We start from the raw sequence: 19,175 nt of genomic DNA on the forward strand, positions 1-19,175 counted from the left end.
TTACCACTTATCCACTCATCCACAAAAATGATTATTTTTAAAATCAAACTTGAGGACGTTTAGAAAGATGGATGGATATTCTATAAATTAGGTACCATGAGGTAGTTTCAGAAACTTGTTTTATCCTAGTATGGAAACTACCGACAGCACATTCTGAGTCACACACAAATTTAAGTTTTGTCTGTCTTGATTTTTAAGAAAGATTTCCCAACTCACAAAGGCGGGCAAAAAAATTTCATCCTTATGAAACAACTCTTATTTCACTGAAACTTGTCAGATATAGGCTAAAGTTTATCTTGATAGAAATGTCTAGAGTATTTGCAATATCCAGGTTTCCTGTTTGCTCAGATTTTAATAACGATCACCTTGAAAAAAGTGGAAGTCCCTCTGGCTGTGAAAAGGGCCCAGTATCTGTTTATTAATCACTGAGTTATGATGAAAGCAGGCTGTGTGTGAAATTACTTTTTTTTTTTGGATGAAAAAGCAAACGAGATGTATAATGTCTTAGAAATGTGATTTTTAGAAAGTTTTCAATTTGCCATTTTAGGCTTCACAATTTAGAATCTTGGTAATAAACATTTTTCTTTGTCTTTATCTTTTTCCTTTGGGAAAAAAGTTACATTTTAGAGAATTAAAAAAAGCAAAATGAAGAGAACAAGTCATTCATATTCTTGAGTGAACATTTTGGTTTATAGTTTTTGATGCTTTTCTATATGGATACCGTACTGTGTGTAAAACTAAAACTTAAAAAAACCCCTAAAACTAGCCTTGGCTTTCTGAGTCACATTAAGTGAGGAATTATTGTGAGAAAGTACCTTTTTGCTTTTTCAAGTATGTGTTACTTTAGGTGTTTAAGCTAAAGCATATTAACATGCTATTTTTCTGTGATTGGTTTTCATGAAGATGATCTAAAGAATTATTTCTCAAAGCTTGATGGTATTCACAAAGTTTAGACAATTTACAGTTCTTTGGTGGCAGGTAATTGAAACCATCTGTTGTATTTATTGCGTGTCATGGGTCACTATACTTTGCCATGTCATGGCCAACATCCAGACACTAGCTAATTCTGAGCATTTTTTGCTGATTTCAACAACTACATAGAGAAATTTATTTTCCCCTTTTGCAAGCAAGTCAGGGAGTTGGAGTGGAGAGGGGTGAAGTTGAGATTTTGCGTTGCTTTAGATTTTGGTTTTAGGGAATAGCCTATATAGTTTTTCCTGTCCTCACATCATTACGTACTAATCATCAGTCCTGTCAACTCATCTACTCATGTGTTTTTCTCCCTGGGAGATTCCCCACCCCCATCACTCTTTAGGGGCAGGAATTACTCTCTCACCTACAGTCTAGGCATTTAGGCTTGAATATTGTTAGATTTTAACTTAATTTGATATTAAGTAGTTCCGAACTTTAGCCGTAGTATATATGTTAGTACATTCACTGCTTTAACTTTTTATTATTTTAACTTAGCATACATATTTGTAATATTTGGGTGCTTTTAAGATATTTAGAAGCTAAACTTTATGGTTAGGCAGGTCATTAATGCTGGACACATTTTGTGTATATGTGAACTAACCTTATTTGAAATCAATACAATCAAGAAAAAATTTTAAGACATTGTGAAATGGTGGAGTTAATTTTACTTTGACTTTTTAAAAAAGCTGAGACTCATTCTGGTTTTGTAAAAATATTTTTTGTTGAATAATAAACCTACAGAAAAGTGCACATATTATATGTGGTGAATTTTTACAAACTGGACACACCTGTTAAACCAGTGCCTAGAGCAAGAAACAGAAATGACCAGCTCTCCTGAAGCCCCACTTGATCTCCTTTCCAGTCACTGCCCAGTCCTCAAGGGTCACCACTAGCTTGACTTCAGAATTCAGCATAGAATGATTCTGCCCATTTTTGTACTTTCATTTGTGTCTTACTTTTGTTTAGCATTGTTGGTGAGATTCATCTACATTGTGTGAGGTTGTCATCGTTCATTCTCATTGTCTTATCAACTTACTTTTAACACGTTGATAATCTACAATATTTAAAACGTTACTTTGACTTATATCCTGAATCTGCTTGTTCTCCCCTTTTCCCCTTTACTGAATAGAAGGCTCAGAAGGTCTGGCTTCAGATTACACATTAGGGGTGACTCTAAAGTCATCATGAGAGAGTGTTTCTTTTTTAATTTTAAGTACACATTTCTGATAATTTTCCTTTCTGGCTTTTATTAAAACACAGATGCCTGGGCCCCTCGGGATTCCAGTGCTCAGTATGAGTGGAGCATCAGTGACATAGATGTTGGAGTAAATCTTCTGAGGCTGCAGCAAGGATGGCAGGATAGGTTTAAACTTGAATTCAACTTCCAAATAATTAGCAAGACTTCTATAATCTCCCTTGTGTTTGAGGGGGAGGGACAGCAAATGAGCCAGGAATTTTCCTTTCCCCAACTATTTGATTTTTCCATAGATAGCTCCAGTAGTCAGCGTCTTCAGAAGACCTCATTGAGAATTACTGGTGTCATATGCTTTTAAATGTCTTCATTGGTGGCAAATCTTAGTGCTTTAAGTTTGGATTTGATTATTTTAAATGGCTGGGTGTAATTTAGAGTGTGCCTGTGGAACAGCAGAAGTGGAAAGAGGCATGTGTAGTCCTGGCCCGAGGTGTATCCTTTGTTTTACATATCATTGCAGCTCTCTAAGCCTCAAAGTTCTCCTCTAAAATGGAGAGAGAAATAATCCTTTCCCATGGTGGTTCTGGTTGGACTCTTGCAGACATTTACTGTTTTAGTCTCCACCATGTCTGCCCCCGGTTTTGTCTTGCTTTTAAGGCGTTCCCCATTGTGTGGGGCCCCAGGGTGTCCTATTGAAGCATTTACCCCTTCCCTCTTGTGGTGCAGCCAGACCTAGACTTGTCCAATCAGATGTTTTCTCCTGGGGCTTTGGGTCTTGAGAGCAGAACAGGCTGTGGGGGTTTTTCGAGACCTCCTAGAGTGTGGAAGTCCCCCCTTATCCACGGTTTTGGTTCCCCCTGGTCAGCTGCAGTCCAGAAATATTAAACGGAAAATTCCAGAAATAAGCAATTCATAAGTTTTAAATTTCGTGCCATTTTGCATAGTGTGATGAAATCTCACTCTGTCCAGAATGTGCCTCATCCCTTTGTCCAGTGTGTCCACACCGTATGTGCTACCTACCCCTTAGTCATTTAGTAGCTATCTTGGTTGTCAGTATATGGTTACAGTATATTGTTATAATTATTCTATTTTATTATTAGTTATTATTGCTAATCTCTTACTTTGCCTAATTATAAATTAAACTTTATCATAGGTATGTATGTACCTATCCCAAAAGGGATTGGTTCCAGGATTCCCCCCTCGGATACCAAAATCTGCAAGTACTCAAGTTCTGTAAATAAAATGATGTGTTATTTGCGTATAACCTATACAGATCTTCCTGTATGCTTTAAATCATTTCCAGATTACTTATAATACCCAATACAATGTAAATGCTTTGTAAATAGTAGTTATACTGTATTGACTAGGGAAAAGTGACAAGGAAAAAAGGCTGTACATGTTCAGAACAGACAACCATTGTAGGCCTTTCGATCTGCGGTTGGTTGAATCCATGGATGCGGAACCCTCGGATATGGGGGGCCCAAGTGGGTAGGAAAAAACATAGTATATATGGGGTTTGGTATTATTGCAGTTTCAGGCATCCACTGGGGATCTTGGAAGGTATCTCCTGCGGATAATGGCGGGGGGACTACTATAGTTTCAGTGTGTGGATCAGACTGTCCTCTGACATGGTTCTTTGAGCTTTTTTCTCCCTAGCCCATTGATGCTGTCTTTTCCATCCAGATTTTCTAGGCACTTTTTAATTTTGTAAGCCTCAAGAGTTGTCAAGTAAAGTCCCTTTTTCAATAGCCAGAGTCAGTTACTAATGTTTCTAATGCTTCCAGACGAGAACGCCAATGCAATAATTTCGCTCTGTATCTTGAAAAATAAGTATGCTTGAGCTGAATAATACACACTTAGGGTAAAATAGTTAAGTTTAACTAAAATAAGGGAACTGACTTTTATGTGGCTTTTAAATTGGCTCCAAAGATGGGTCCCAAAGATATGTTCCATTTTTGGAATAAGTTTCCCAAGGTCACTACTTTGAAATACAGGGCTTATCAAGATGTGTAACTTTGGGGCCGGCCCCGTGGCTTAGCGGTTAAGTGTGCGCGCTCCACTGCTGGCGGCCTGGTTTCAGATCCGGGTGCTCACCGACGCACTGCTTCTCCGGCCTTGCTGAGGCCTCATCCCACATACAGCAACTAGAAGGACGTGCAGCTGTGACATACAACTATCTACTGGCGCTTTGGGGGGAAAGAAAATAAAATTAAAAAAAAATAATTGCTAAAAAAAAGATGTGTAACTGTGTGTGTAAGGAAGGTTGGCCCTGAGCCAACATCTGTGCCCATCTTTCTCCATTTTGTATGTGGGACGCCGTCATAGCATGGCTGGATGAGTGGTGTAGGTCCATGCCTGGGATCTGAACCCATGAACCCTGGGCTGTGAAAGCAGAGTGTGCAGACTCAACGACTGTGCCACTGGGCTGCCCCTGGTTTTTAATTTTTATTTTTATTTTATTGAGGTCATGTTAGTTCATAACATTGTGAAATTTCAGTTGTACATTATTATTGTTAGTCACCATATATATGTGCCCCTTTAGCCTTTATGCCCACCCCCCAACCCCCTTCCCCTCTGGTAACCACTAATCTGTTCTCTTTGTCCATGTGTTTATCTTCCACATATGAGAGAAATCATACAGTGTTTGTCTTTCTCTGCTTGGCTTATTTTGCTTAACATAACGCCTCAAGGTCCATTTTCCATACGTGCAGTGGTATGCACCATCTCTGTATATCAAATCTGTTAATGAGAAATTCATTCAACAAATATTCAGAATTTCAAGATGTGCTAAGATTTTAGTAATTTAAAGTACAATAAAGGCTTCTGAGTTTTGGAGTTTTGTGATTCCTTTACTAACTATTCCTTTCATATTTTTGAAAGATTTGAATTTTCATTTATTTTTTTCAGGTGTATTTAAGAGTAGGTACACGAGTATGAAATATATAGGATCTCAAAAATTAGTTCTCGGGTTCATTAAACCACTTGATTGTACCTTTTAAACAGGATTTTATACTATTGAAATTACTTTTCAGTGCTTTGGGGTTCTTGCACAGCGGGGCCAAAATGTTTACTGATTTATCTTGTAAATATCAATAATATTACTATCTGAGTGTTCCTGTATGGATCATTTGAGATTGTCTTTTAGAATTATACTTTGAAATTACTTTGATCAAATTTTGAAATATTTGGGGAGTTTTTCTGATATTTAAAGAAAGAAACTTATAGTAAGTATCAACTTATATATGTTTCAAAAAACCCTAAATGCATCATACTTTTGTCCTATGTCGTGTTAAACTTTTAGCCCGACTCTCCTTTGTGTCCAAGCAAACTTTTCCCTACTTTCTGTGAGCATAACTTTTCTGCTATTAATCAGAGTAAATGGCATCATTCAAAGTTGCTGTAGTCTTTGTTTAGGGGATTTTATTTTTATGTGAGTCTCCTTTGAAGCAGCTCGGAGAGCTTGTGTTTGTCCCCGTGTTTCTTCCGTTTAATAAGTGTAGTGACAAGTGCTAAAAGTGGGACCTATACTTCATTTTGAAATTGATGTTTGTGGCTTTAGGTTTCTCTAGTCAAAGCATGAAAGACTGTAACCTGTTTCAATAGCATTGGACAGTATTATAATGTAATCTAGTAAATATTGAGGTTTTAATTTAGGTATTACAGGTATATATAGAAAACAGGCTGTTTCTCTTCTTACTAGTTTTTTGGCAAAGCTCTAATCTGCAAGAATATGATTAATATTAAAGCGTATTACATTATCAGAAGGAGTGCTTCTGGTAAATGTATTTTTAAGCTTAAAAACATTTTAAATGAAAAAAATTAACTATTTTTTAAACTTACACTGTATTTGATTTTCATTTAATGGAGAAGTTCTTAAATTGCAGTCAACAGATGGAGTTTAGAAACTGTGAACACAGCAATTCTGTGTGTTGGGTGTGTGTATTTTCCTGGAGAAAGAGGCCGTAGCTTTCATCAGATACTCACAGCATTTATTGAAACAGAAGGTTAAAAATTACTGAATAGGAACTGGTCGTTTTAGTTTAAGTTTTTTGTTTTTACTTTTTTTGTTTTGTCCTTTTTTTCTCCTGAAAATTGACTCCAGAAAATTCTAGGTTTCAGGGTTGCAGTCAGTTGAATTTTGAGCTCTTTGACATTTGAGATATGAAACTGACATTTCTGTAGCCTGGTCATCTTGCTGAATGACATTTACAAGCTATATAACTACCACATCTAGAATTCTAGTGATTTCCATGCATTCATCAAATGTTTATTGATTAAGCCAGCCCTAACGGCCTAGTAGTTCAGGTTCGGCGCTCACTGCTTCAGCAGCCCGGGTTAGCTTCCCGGTTGCGGAACCACACCACCTGTCGGTCAGTTGCGATGCTGTGGTGGCGGCTCACGTAGAGGAACTAGAACAGAACGACTTACAACTAGGATATACAACCATGCACTGGGGCTTTGGGGAGGGGAAAAAAAAGAGGAAGATTGGCAACAGGTGTTAGCTCAGGTCTAATCTTTCCCTGTAAAAAAAAAAAAAAAAAAAAGTTTGTTGAGCCAGGCCCTTGACTTCTAGGAGGAGGGTCTCTATCTTCAAGTCCATTTCTTTTTAGTTTTGTGGGTCAAAATTCATACAGTAAACTACAAAACTGAATTGTGTTGCTGTTCTAGAATTTTTTGATAGTGAATATCTTAGCCTGGCATATAGCCACCACTCAGTAAATATTTATTAGGTAAATCATGTATTTTCAGTGAGGGCAATGTTATCCATCCCTAAGAGAGTGAAGATTGGTTCTGGGGGTGGTGGTGAAAAAATCTTATTCCTTTCTTATATAAAGCATAGATATACATGCAGTATATAAATAGATATACAGTGTAACCATCTTATTAAAATATCATGGGGGAGGGGGGTGATTAGGGAAAAAAATTCTAAAAAAGCTCCTTTAGGGAGTAGTAATGAAAAAAAGATTGAGAAACACTGAAATAAGTCAGTGTTGAAAATACTAGGTTTGTGCTTAGCTGCAGTTTAGAAATCTTTTCCTCTGATAGGAATTTTTCTTGTGATAGAATTTGGCTTGTAGTTTAGTAGGAGGAGGACCAGTTTTAGCTGGTCTGTACTGTAGGAAGTTGAGTTAAATTTTTTTAATTCATCTTTTTTTATATTTTGTTTTATAATATGCATAATATTACTATAGTACACATACGCAATTTAAATACATATACATACAATAGTACACATATTTAATATATATGTATGTAATTGTAAACTATCCCTAATTGTGTAAATCTCCTCTCTCTCTGTATTCTATGAATTCTGTGAATTCATCTTCTGAAGACATCTCTCTCAGCCTTCTAACCTGAGTCACTCTGGGTTGCTGGCTCTCTAGGTTTGCTGTGTACCTGTCACCTTAGGCTTCCCCTTGGCCACCAACTTGGGACTTGCTATTGCTTCTTTCTTCTCTTGGTTCATCTGCTTCCCGGATTTCTTGTTATCTCTTTCTGGGTATATTTCTGGTGTATCTAGATTCTGAGAGCTTCCAGTAGCTTAGTGAGAAAAGGTAAAAGGAAGGTAAGTCTTTAAAGACCTTGTATATCTGAAAATGTCTTTAGTATACCTTCACAATTAATTGATGACTTTCCCTTAGAGATGCAAGGGCATTGCTTTATTATTTTCTAGCTTCGAGTTGCTGTTGCAAAAATGGAAGCCATTCTAATTCTTGATCCTTTGTAGAAAACCTGGTTTTATCTTTATTTTCATATTGAGAAACTTACAAGACTGTCACCACATCCTTCCCTCCAAAGAGTAACCGCCATGCTGCCTTCTAACACTGTAGCCTTTTTTGTGAACATTATATAGGTAGAATCATAGAATATGTACTTTTTTGTGTCTGGCTTTTTTTTCATTTGTTAAATTTTATTTTATTTTATTTTATTTTATTTATTTATTTTTATGAGGAAGATCAGCCCTGAGCTAACATCCATGCTAATCCTCCTGTTTTTGCTGAGGAAGACTGGCCCTGAGCTAACAGCTGTTGCCAATCCTCCTCCTTTTTTTCCCCCAAAGCCCCAGTAGACAGTTGTATGTCATAGTTGCACATCCTCCTAGTTGCTGTATGTGGGACGTGGCCTCAGCATGGCCGGAGAAGCGGTGCGTCGGTGCACGCCCGGGATCTGAACCCCGGGCTGCCAGTAGCGGAGCGTGTGCACCTAACCGCTAAGCCACGTGGCCGGCCCTATTCGTTAAATTTTCAAGTCCATGTTATTCTTGTTGGTTGATAACATGTGGGTAAACTTTTGTGTTCCCCTATCCACCACCCTCTGGGAGGGACTGGAAATTAAAGGGCTGCATATAAATTGCTAATGGTTATTTTTACACTGGTTTTGTTTTCTGTTTCCAGTTTCTTTTATTTTTTTTAATTTTTTAATTTTTAAAATTTTTATTTATTTATTTATTTTTTTCCCCCAAAGCCCCAGTAGATAGTTGTACATCATAGCTGCACATCCTTCTAGTTGCTGTATGTGGGACGCCGCCTCAGCATGGCCGGAGAAGCGGTGCGTCGGTGCGCCCCCAGGATCTGAACCCCGGGCCACCAGCAGCGGAGCTCGCGCACCCAACTGCCAAGCCACGGGGCTGGCCCGTGTTTCCAGTTTCTTGAAACTGTTAAACAGGTTTATACCATGTTAACAAAATAAGCTCAGAAATAACATTTAAGAATTTATCTTAAATTTTAGTTCAGTCACTGAATTGAGCTTCTCATTTAATTTTTGTGTCTACATCCTGTTATTTAAAGTGGAAACGGAGGGGCCGGCCCCATGGCTTAGCGGTTAAGTGCGCGCGCTCCGCTACTGGTGGCCCTGGTTCGGATCCCAGGCGCGCACCGACGCACCACTTCTCCGGCCATGCTGAGGCGGCGTCCCACGTACAGCAACTAGAAGGACATGCAGCTATGACATACCAACTATCTACTGGGGCTTTGGGGGGAAAATAAATAAATAAAATTATAAAAAAAAATAAAGTGGAAACGGAAGTTTAGTATCCATATGTTCAGTTCTAGCCAACTATTGAACACCTGTGTGCCAGTCTCTTTGCCAGGTGCTGGAGTTACAAAAAAAAAATTTCTTACCCTCAAGGAGCATCCAGTCTATATAGAAGACAGATTTGCAAATAATTTCAATATAATAAATTACCAGCTTTAACAGAAGTATACGTTAAATGCAGTAGGGACGTTAGAGGGGATGCCTTGGAGCAAGAGCTGAAAGACTGTGCCATGTTCTTGACTTCCAGCCTTGCCCTGGACTAGCTAGAAGAACTAGGATGAATGATTTGATTTCTTAGACCCTCAATTTTCCCCTGGGCAAAATGGGCCTAAGTTTGTGGGCTGTGCCATACCCTTTAATTGTAGGGATCCAATGAATTGGCATGTGTGTAAGTGCTTTGAAAACTGCAAGGTGCTGAACAAATGAAAATGAGTAATTACATAGCCTAGAGAAGTGAATTAAAATTTATAGTGGTCTTTTTTTTTTTAATTTTATTTATTTATTTTTCCCCCAAAGCTCCAGTAGATAGTTGTATGTCATAGCTGCACATCCTTCTAGTTGCTGTATGTGGGATGCGGCCTCAGCATGGCCAGGCAAGCGGTGCGTCGGTGCGCGCCCGGGATCCGAACCTGGGCCGCCAGCAGCGGAGCGCACGCACTTAACCGCTAAGCCACGGGGCTGGCCCATATAGTGGTCTTGACAAGTTTTTAATATTTCCACTATTTTTATTATTTCTTGACCCTCTTGTGCTTTATCTGCTGGCCTTAGTGGACAGTCCATTCAGATGCAATTGTTTATCTGTGTGTTTGTCTTGAACCTCCAAGACCTCCAGCCTTTTCTGTTTTGGGTAGTCCCTGACCAGCTGGGCTGGGAAATCTGGAAACCTGAAGTACCTGCCACTTGAGTTCTTATTCTTAGGCCGAGGCTTCCTTAAACAATTCTTATAGATACTGTTAACTCTCCACGGATATCAGAAGCCTCTAAACCTCCAAAATGATAAGTGACTCTGATGACAATTGAATAAAATAACACCTGTAAAGTGCCTAGCATAATTGGTGCACAGAAAGTATTAAGTTTCGTTATGTCTTAAGGCTCCAAATGAGAAAGCTTCGAAAAGTCCCTGACCTCTTCTAGCCCCTGTGATCACCATTTTTTCCCAACTTTTGATGTTCCTACTCCCTGTTTTTGATGTCCCCCCTATTTTGGGGTAGGGGGTCATTCCTGCCTGAGTTCAAGGCCAGGATCTTTGAAGTTAGGGCTGGGTCCCCTGGAGAAGGCATGGCTCGCAACCCTTTCTTTTTTATCTTATTTTATTGAAATTTTTTTCCTGTTTCCTCCTTATCTTTTAATTACTTTTTATTTCTCCTTCACTGTGGATCCTTTGGCTACGAAGACCCCTTCCTGAGGAGATTGAGAGTGGGGAAAGATGTGGGAAGAACAGTTTCAAAATTGCGCTACCTTATGAAATTGTACTTTGTGCAGGGATTTTGTTAAATGGGTCTAGGAATAAAAGTCACAAGAAAAGTCCTAATCTGCACAAATTTATATATAGTCTAGTAGTGGGGAGACAAGACACGTGAGAATTAAAGTAGTGTAAAGTAGCACTATCCTAAGTGCAACTTGGGTAGTGGAGACAGTATGTGTTCACTTCAGAGGAAGTAGTAGTGAATTAGACTGAGGCTGTCCGGGAGAGGGTCAGGAGCAGAGGGGAGTCGAGCTGGGCATTGCACTCTTTATACAAGGCTGGGCATTCCATTCTAGGAGAGTAGGGGGAGCCAGGGCTTAGAACAGAACCTCCTAGGGAATTCTATTCACAAAGTAGTTTGAAGCTGATTGGAAGTTGGTTTTGAGATTAACTTCTATTTGATTGTAATCAAAAAGTCTTTTAAGATGGCATCTGGGAAATTTTAAATTAAAATTAGAAAATTGTTTTAACATACATTTTAGTGATTTTCACAAAATATTTGATATATTTAGAAATTATTGTTTATAAGTTTTGAACTTAAAATATTCTGTCCGTACATTCATCCATCCTTCCATCTCTCACTTGTCTTTGAATAGTTGAGGATCTTTTATGATCTGGGCAGTGTCCCAAGTGCTGGGCTAGAAACATTTGCCTTCCACAGTCTCCATAATCCATAATTGTGACTGATAGGAGTAAAAGAGTAAAAGGAAAGCTGTAAGTTTTTATTTTTAAATTTTTCATTGTAGTAAAATATATGTAACATAAAATTTACCATTTCAGCCACTTTAAAATGTACAGTTCAGTAGCATTAAGGACATTCATATTGTTGTGAATGTTTCAGCCGTCACCACTCTCCATTTCTAGAACTTGTTCATCATTCCAAACTAAAACTGTACCCATTAAATACTAACTCTCAGTTTCACCCTCCCCCTACCATCTAGTAACCACTATTCTACTTTCTATCTCTGTAAATTTGATTATTCTAGGTACCTTATACAAGTGGAATCATACATTTGTCCTTTTGTGTCTATTTTACTTAGCATAATGTTTTCGAGGTTCATGCGTGTTATAGCATGTATCAGAATTTCATTCCTTTTTAAGGATGAATAATATTCCATTAGTTGATCCATTCATCTGTTGATGGACATTTTGGTTGCTTCTGCTTTTTAGCTGTGGTGAGTCAGGCTACTTTGAACATGTTGTACAAATATATCTTTGAGTGCCTGCTTTAATTCTTTTTTTTTTTTTTTTGAGGAAGATTGGCCCTGAGCTAACATCCATTGCCAATCTTCCTCCTTTTTCCCTTTTTCTCCCCAAAGCCCTGGTAGATAGTTGTATGTCATAGTTGTACATCCTTCTAGCTGCTCTACGTGGGACACCACCTCAGCATGGCTTGATGAGTCGTGTGTAGGTCCATGCCCAGGATCCGAACCAGCGGACCCCAGGCCGCCGAAGCAGAGCGCACGAACTTGTCCGCTATGCCACTGGGTCAGCCCCCTGCTTCAGTTCTTTTGGATACCTAGAGGTGGGATTGCTAGATCGTATGGTAATTCTATGTTTAATTTTTTGAGGAACTACCATACTGTTTTCCCCAGTGGCTTTCCCAGCAGAAAGCACAAAAATGGCAATTTCTCCACATCCTGGCCAATACTTGTTACTTTCTGTTCGTTTTTTTTTTTTAAATACCATTGTAACAGGTGTGAAGTGGTATGTCATTGTGGTTTTGATTTGCATTTCTCTAATGAGTGATGTTGAACATCTTTTCATGTGCTTATTGGCCATTTGTGTATCTTTTTTGGAAAAATGTCTATTCATATCTTTTGTCATTTTTTAAATCATTTTGTTGTTGAGTTTTAGAAGTTCTTTATATATTCTGGACTTAATCCCTTATCAGAGATATGATTTGGAAATATTTTCTCCCATTCTGTGGGTTGCGTTTTCACTCTGTTGATAAAGTTCTTTTTATTTTTTTGTTCGGAGGATCAGCCCTGAGCTGACATCCATGCTAATCTTCCTCTTTTTGCTGAGGAAGACTGGCTCTGAGCTAACATCTATTGCCAATCCTCCTCCTTTTTTTTTTGTCCCCGAAGCCCCATTAGATAGTTGTATGTCATAGTTGCACATCTTCTAGTTGCTGTATATGGGACGCGGCCTCAGCATGGCCGGAGAAGCGGTGTGTCGGTGCACGCCCGGGATCTGAACCTGGGCCGCCAGTAGTGAAGCACGTGCACTCAACCGTTAAGCCACGGGGCTGGCCCGATAAAGTTCTTTGATGCACAAAAGTTTTTAATTTTGATGAAGTCTACTTTGTTTTTTCTTTTGTTGCCTATGCTTTTGGTGTCATACCCAAGAATTCATTTCCAAATTGAACGTCATGAAGCTTTTCTGCTGTGTTTTCTTCTATGAGTTTTATAGTTTTAACTCATGTTTAGGTATTTGATCCATTTTGGGTTACTTTTTATGTGTGGTAAAAGGTAAGGGTCTAACTTCATTCTTTTGCATGTGGATATCCAGTTCTCTCAGAACCATTTGCTGAAAAGACTATTCTTTCTCCCTTGAATGGTCTTGGCACCCTTATTGAAAAGTCATATGGCCCTACATGCAAGGGTTTATTTCTGGACTCTGTAATCTGTGCCACTGGTCTATATGTCAGTCTTTATGCCAGTACCAGATTGTTCTGATTACTGTATATTTGTAATAAGTTTTGAAATCAGGAAATGTGAATCCTCCAACTTTCTTCAAGCTGTAAGTTTTTGAAAATGAAATTAAATATTAAAAACATTATCCATCTGCCTAAAAGGTTAGAGCCATTTAAAAGAGCTCAGAAGTCTCATTCAGACAGTCCCTGAAAATCTGTTCACTTTATTGTCTTTGTTTAAGCTAGCTGTCTGCTGATTTGTCCTGGGTTGTAAGTGCATTTAGGAAATTCAGAAGGAGAGGTCTGGTAACCAATTTATTTATACCTAACCTTGATGCTTCAGCTGGTAGTTGCAGATTTGGGTTTGGTGTTCGGGAGAGGTGACTGGAGATGGAGGTCTGGGAGTTGTGTCTTTCCTCTGAGGTTGTTCCTGCACGCCTTGTCAGAGTCCAGTCCCCTCCTGCCACACTGTTGCTTAGGTCAACTCTATGTTAATTAACTCTGTGTTAATTCTTTGAATTTGTCTTCTCCTCTCCATTTTCAGGGCCCCTACCTTAGTTCAGGTCCTCAGTTATTCTTCCCTGGATTGATTCTCCCCAGTGACTATTTAAAATATTCATCATTCTCTTCAAGTCTCTTGTTTTACTCCTTTCTTGCTCTGAGCCTATAAATGGAGGCTTCCCTCACCCGTCTTCCCCTGTTTACTTTTATCTACAACTCCTTCCTTTCAGTTACAGGGGAAGTGGCCTCCTCTTGAGGCTAAACCCCCCAGCCCCCCTGCCCCCAATATACTCTGTTTGCTTCTTTGGGGATCTTGCCCCTCAACTCTTGTGTCTCCTTTTCTTCCATCTATCTTTCCCAGTAACCACACACTTCGTTTGAGGCTTTCTCATCATGGCTTTACTTTCTCCCATACTTTTGTGGATGTGTTCTGATTATAAACTTTGTTGTTAGAAACTTGACCTTCAGTATAATTGGTATTGAAGGCTTAGGTTTGTATTTTTTGTATGGTTTCTTTCACTGTTTGGTAGAAGTGACTCCTCTCTCACCTCCGGGTTCCTTAGATCACATATTGGCGAATGCTTTTCCTGGTCTGTGGAACAATGGCAGACTTTTCCTATTCCTGTGCAATTTAGGAGAATTTTTTTTTTTTTTTTGGTGAGGAAGATTGGCCCTGAGCTAACATCTTATATCAGTCTTCCTCCTTTTGCTTGAGAAAGATTGTCCCTAAGCTAACATCTGTGCCAATCTTCCTCTATTTTGTATACGGGATGCTGACATAGCATGGCTTGATGAGCCATGTGTAGGTCTGCGCCCGGGATCCAAACCTGCGAACCTTGGGGCTGCTGAAGCGGAGCGTGTGAACTTAACCACTACGCCACCGGGCCAGTCCCCAGGGGACATTTTTTAATCATCTTAATAGCTGGTAAGAGAAGAGAATTCCTTTGAAGGGAGGGGTTCCTTGTGTGGGGTCTCCTCCAGATTTCATGAGGAAGGGAAAAGTGATGCTGTCATCAGTGGTGGAGTGGTTGGAGTGCTGAGTGCTGTGGGGAAAGGGGTAAAGGAGACCTGCAGTTCGGGGTGTGGCCAAAGAGGAACATTGAAAATAGTAGGGAACGCTTTAGGGAGGTAAGTTTTGAGCAGATTTTTGAATGAGATGTGGCATCTGACTTGACAGGAAACTAGCATTCTAGACAGGATATATGGTGACAGGATATATATGAAAATAAATAGATGGGAAAGTTATTATCCTTCTAAAAATGATGTTATTTTATACCGCTAAAGAAGAAAATCTGAGTTGTTGAATAATGAGAAGTTATGAGGAAGATCATGGAATAGGGAAAATGAAAAGTCATTAGTACCTTAGGACCTTTAGACATAAGTTGGAAATGATCTTGGAGGCAATTGTAGGTTTTAAAGATAGTAATAATAGTGTAAACTGGATTTTTAGGAAGACAGTTCTTTTAAGGGAAAAATGGATTGGTAGATGGAAAAGCTGGAGGCAGGAAGATTGGTAGTAGGCTTAGGGTTATTAGAATTTGTGAAATTTGGTGCCTGGGTCTTGGATAAAGAGGGAACAGGATTGATCAGAAAAATAATTTTTATAGAGGAATTTTTATGATTTAGTTACTATTAAAGCTTAGAGGAGAGACGATAACTGCTTTGTGTTTAAAGAACAAGTAGGATAGTAATATTGTCTTAATGATTTTCTTATACAGTCTGTGCTCATTGTAGAAAAAGATTGAGTAAATATAGATTACAAAGGAGAAAAATAAAATCCATAATTCAACTGTTATTCCTTCAACAAACATTTATGGAAAGTCTACTATATGCTAGGTACTGTACTAGGGAAGACAGATATAGGTATAAAGACATAAATATGCATATATATGTGTGTAATTACAAATTGTGATAGTTACTGTGAAGGAAAGTGAGAGAATGCTGTGTGAGAATGTGTGTAGCGGGGAGGGCACAGGGAGGAACTTGCCAAGGAAACGATATTTAGGCTGAGACCCAAAGAATGAGTAGGAGCCACTTTAGTAACTCTAGTACACTACAAGGTACTGAGGTGAGAAAGAGCTTGACTTGGTTTGAGGAACTGAAAGATGGTTCAGGCAGGAGTGGAGCCATGGAGAGAAAGGCCTGAGATGATGATAGAGAAAGCCAGAACACACAGGGCCTCACAAGTCAGGTTAAGGGTTTTGTTTATTGTACTGGGTGCAATTGGAAAACCACTGAAGGATTTTGGGGAGTGATATACCCAATCTTCATTAAAAAAAAAGTTCTGGAGCCGGCCCGGTGGCGCAAGCGGTTAAGTGCACACGTTCTGCTGTGGCGGCCCGGGGTTCGCCGATTCGGATCCCGGGTGTGCACCGACGCACCGCTTGTTAAGCCATGCTGTGGCGGCGTCCCATATAAAGTGGAGGAAGATGGGCATGGATGTTAGCCCAGGGCCAGTCTTCCTCAGCAAAAAAAGAGGAGGATTGGCATTGGATGTTAGCTCAGGGCTGGTCCTCCTCACAAAAAAAAAAAAAAAAGAAAAAAAAAAGTTCTGTGTGGAAAATGGATTGAACAAAGGCAAGTAATGGAAATTGGGCAGTAACATTTTGGTATTATATTCTTTCAGTCTTATTTTAAACAAGTTTGACCGTGTTCATTTTTGTGTGTGTGAGGAAGATTAGCCCTGAGCTAACATCTGTTGCCAATCCTCCTCTTTTTGCTGGGGAAGATTGGCCCTGGGCTAATATCCGTGCCCATCTTCCTCTACTTTTTTTTTTTTCTTGTGAGGAAGATCAGCCCTGAGCTAACATCCATGCTAATCCTCCTCTTTTTTTGCTGAGGAAGACCGGCTCTGAGCTAACATCTATTGTCAATCCTCCTCCTTTTTTTCCCCAAAGCCCCAGTAGATAGTTGTATGTCATAGTTGCACATCCTTCTAGTTGCTGTATGTGGGACACGGCCTCAGCATGGCCAGAGAAACGGTGCGTCGGTGCGCGCTCGGCATCCGAACCCGGGCCTCCAGTAGTGGAGCTCGTGCACTTAACCGCTAAGCCACGGGGCCAGCCCCATCTTCCTCTACTTTTATATGGGACGCCGCCACAGCATGGCTTGACAAGTGGTGCATAGGTCCGTGCCCGGGATCTGAACCTGTGAACCCTGGGCCGCCAAAGCAGAGCGAGTGAACTTAAGCACTATGCCACTAGGCCGCCCTGAGTGGGCTTTTTTTTGTTTTTTAAAATTATGGCTTGTGGTTTTTTTATATATTCATTGTGTTTCAGTCATTTGTGTCATTGTTTTTGATGTTCAGATTGTCCCACCTTTGGCCTGTCGGCGTTCCTTTTCTGTTGGCTTCAGTGTTCTTTTGATATGACCCGTTAACCTTTGATAACTTCTTGCTTTCTTGTCAACACCAACAAATGTCCCAAGTTCATCTTGTAAATATCCTGCTTCAGACCTGGAATCAGTCATTCCTTCAAGGAATCCTAGTTTCTGTTAGTGGGGAATGGACCACAGTCCGGGTACTGGGTGTACTCACTGTTACTGGAGTTGTCATTTCTCGTAGGGCTTTTCACTATACAGAGATGGAATATATTTTCTTCAAGGACAGAGCTAGCAAAACATTTTTTGAGAGGGAAAAAATCAGTTTACATGGTTTTTGGTTCAAATTTAACATTATGGGTTTTTATTTCACTCATGGGATTTTATACTTGTATCTCTTTTTCCCTTATTGAAAATCTTAGTTCCTGGGGCAGGCCCTGTGGCTTAGCGGTTAAGTGCATGCGCTCTGTTACTGGTAGCCCAGGTTCGGATCCCAGGTGCGCACCGACGCACCGCTTCTCTGGCCATGCTGAGGCCGAGTCCCACATACAGCACCTGGAAGGATGTGCAACTACGACATACAACTATCTACTGGGGCTTTGGGGGTAAAAAAAAAAAGGAGGAGGATTGGCAATAGATGTTAGCTCAGAGCCAGTCTTCCTCAGCAAAAAGAGGATTAGCATGGATGTTAGCTCAGGGCTGATCTTCCTCACAAAAAAAAAAGAAAGAAAAGAAAATCTTAGTTCCTAAAATAGTAACTTACCTGCATTGGCTTACTACATGATTTAAAATAGTTTCAATATAACAATAACGTCCATGTTACTAACTGACTGTTGAGTTCAGCGTAAAATTTCTTTGCAGTACTTTACTAAGGATGTACAGTTAAAATACTGCACTCTAAAGTAAGTTAAGGGCCAGCCTGGTGGTGTAGTTATTAAGTTTCCATGCTCCGCTTCGGCAGCCCGAGGTTTGTGGGTCCGGATCCCGGGCGCAGACCTACCCACCACTCATCAAGCCATGCTGCAGTGGCATCCTGCATACGAAATAGAGGAAGATTGGCGCAGATGATAGCTCAGGGCCAATCTTCCTCACCAAAAAAAATAATAATAAAGTCTGTTAAAATAGTTAATTTTTGTTTGTGATTGGATTACTGAATAGTATACAGTTAGGTTTAGTTCGTTTGTTTTCATTCTTTAAAAATGTTTTTTCTGTTTAGAATGTATGTAACTATATTACAAGTTAGAAGTCTCATTTACATTGTTGTTCCTTTTACCTTGTTCCTTCTTTCCCCTATTGGTAATTTTTAAAAAGTTAGTTTGGGGGTTATCTTTCTGTTGTTTCTTAGCGAAATTATACATATATTCATTCTTGCCCCTGTCTTCCATATACAAAAGGTGGCCTACCATATATGCTGTTTGACATCATCTTTTTTACACATTGTAGCCTGAAGATTGTTCCACATCATTATATAGAGATCTTTTGTGGCTCTGTAGTATTCCATTATGTGTATATATCTTCGCATATTCATCCAGCCTCTTACTGATAGATTTATGGGTTGTTTGTAAGCTTTTGCTACTTCAGATAATGCCGCATTTAATAACCACATGAATATAATTTTTCATATTTATGGGAACGTTTTTTCAGAGTAGCTTCCTAGAAGTAGGATTATCAAGTTAAAGGGTACATGCGACTTTTCTGGATTTCCAAATTCCCCTCAGAAGGGGTGGTATCATTTTTGCATTCCCATCATGGTGTTTGAGAGTGCCTGTTGCGCCCTCATCTTTGCTAACAGAATATGCAGTCAGATTTTTGAATTTTTTCTGCTCTTGATAGGTTAGCATTGTCTCATACAGTTTTTAAAATTGTGGTAAAATAGAAATAAAATTTACTGTTTTAACCATTTTTAAGTGTATACTTCAGTGGCATTAAGGACATTCTCGTTAGTGCAACCATCACCACCATTCATCCTCCGAACTATTACATCATCCCATACTGAAACTCTGTACCCCTTAAACAACTACTCTCCATCCCCCCCCCCCCCCCCCCCGGGCAAC

The 19,175-nt window shown here is 39.5% G+C and overlaps 1 protein-coding gene across 1 annotated transcript in view; it reads left to right on the forward strand.

Moving 5' to 3' along the window:
* GOLPH3 (golgi phosphoprotein 3) overlaps positions 1-19,175 on the forward strand; it is a 50,143-nt gene that overhangs the window by 1,317 nt on the left and 29,651 nt on the right. The window lies entirely within an intron of this gene.

Source organism: Diceros bicornis, chromosome 20 (genome assembly GCF_020826845.1).
Source record: "Diceros bicornis minor isolate mBicDic1 chromosome 20, mDicBic1.mat.cur, whole genome shotgun sequence".
Taxonomy (NCBI): Eukaryota; Metazoa; Chordata; class Mammalia; order Perissodactyla; family Rhinocerotidae; genus Diceros; species Diceros bicornis.